The following is a 1620-nucleotide window of genomic DNA, read 5'->3' on the forward strand; positions in this document are numbered from 1 at the left end:
CTGCTTTCTCCACATTCTGAGGAGCATGCTCTGCAGGAAGCAAACTGGGCATCTGCCTGGCTGGTGTTCCTCCCTCTCTCCCCTCCAAATGCCTGGCTTCTCTCAGAACGCTTTGTCTTCCCATGAGAAATAACCCAGCCGAATCTATGTTCTTGAAAGGCAAATCGCAGGAGGCAGACAGCAACGACCTATTAAGTAATTGAGTCCATCTCTCTGACAGCGCAGCATTGTTCTCAGCTGCAGAGTGTCTCGTGTTTCAAAGTCGAGCCTTAACCCTGCCAGTGAGGAGGACTCCATTTCTCAGAGAGACTATCCTGCAGCCTGCTGGATTTTCACTGTTGAGCCATCCCTTCGACTCAGCCACGCAATCTTCCCTCCTCCCTCGCTGGGACCAGGGCAGGGCTTTCCCTGCCGTGGGTAACAAGCTCACCGAGCCCCGCCAAAGGAACGGCCAGCACCGCTGGCAAATGCCGCACCTGCAGCCTCACCGCCTTCCTCCTTCCAGCATCACCACCCCACCCTGAGCTTTCTGGCCCAGCAGCAAGGGGAACGGATGCAAGAGACCACAGGCTGGTTGGGGAAGGTAAGAGCCCGCCCCGATGATGGCAAAGGGCAGGTTTGCTCCTATCATCACCCACAGTGCTGGTGGTTCCAGCTGCGTCCCATGCCACTGGCTTTGAGATGTGGGTTCGTGCAACACAGTGAGATTTGCTCTCCACAGCTGCACCTTGGTCTGATCTTCTAACTTGCTAATTCAGTCGCAAATTTCATTAATGTGCCATTTATTTCTAAATTAACTGTGCACGTATTAAATAAAACTGGACTTAGCAACTCCCCACTGAATTCAGCGAAAAACCTTTCTGCCCTCTTAAGCAAGCTCCAGGTTCTACTGGCTGCTCTCATGTGATGTCAAAATTCAGCTAGTCTGAGTTACGAGAATAACCAAATGCTCCCCTAAGCCCTAATTATAATATGTTTACTGTTCTTCTGTCACCTGTAGCTCTTCAGCGGTATCAGAGAACACCATCTAGTTCTGCGACATTTAGTTTATATAATCCCAAGGTTTGGTAAGACTCCAGTAATTCATTCTTTTCTTTTTTGTTGTTATTTTAGGGCTATTTGCCTAAGATAGTTAAATATATAGCTTTGTGCAGTGTTAAATTTTATTCCAGGAACCAGACAGTTAATTTATTTCCTTAGACATGCACGTGAGCCAGTGTGCTGTGTCGGGTTAGACTGAAAGCAGAGAAAATGCTGAGAGAGCAGCTTAAGGTTCAGTATGGTACATTTATTGAGTAAACTTGCACGGTTATTGAAAGTTTTGAGATATTACACCTAAAAAAGCCGGGCAACGGCTAAAACTTCCTCCCCTTCACTGCCCTTTCTCTGTGGAGTCTGCAAAAGGCAGGCGACGGCTGCTGTTCGGTTCTGCCACGCGTGCGGGGGAAGGTTTGCCAACAACGACAGGGCGCAGGGAAGACAGGGTACAAAATTTTAATGGGCCGCGTTCTAATGTAGTGAAGCATTTTTTTGGTAATGAAAACAAAACATGGATTTTGAGGCCTTTGTGGAGTGCCCTGAGCTGTATTTCTTCACCAGCAAAATTACTGCTAGGGAAAG

The 1620-nt window shown here is 48.1% G+C and overlaps 1 protein-coding gene across 2 annotated transcripts in view; it reads right to left on the minus strand.

The window, feature by feature from the left end:
• Positions 1-1620, minus strand: part of KCTD15 (potassium channel tetramerization domain containing 15) — a 40339-nt gene that overhangs the window by 14396 nt on the left and 24323 nt on the right. The window lies entirely within an intron of this gene.

This window comes from Buceros rhinoceros, unplaced genomic scaffold, assembly GCF_000710305.1.
Source record: "Buceros rhinoceros silvestris isolate BGI_N320 unplaced genomic scaffold, ASM71030v1 scaffold16168, whole genome shotgun sequence".
Taxonomy (NCBI): Eukaryota; Metazoa; Chordata; class Aves; order Bucerotiformes; family Bucerotidae; genus Buceros; species Buceros rhinoceros.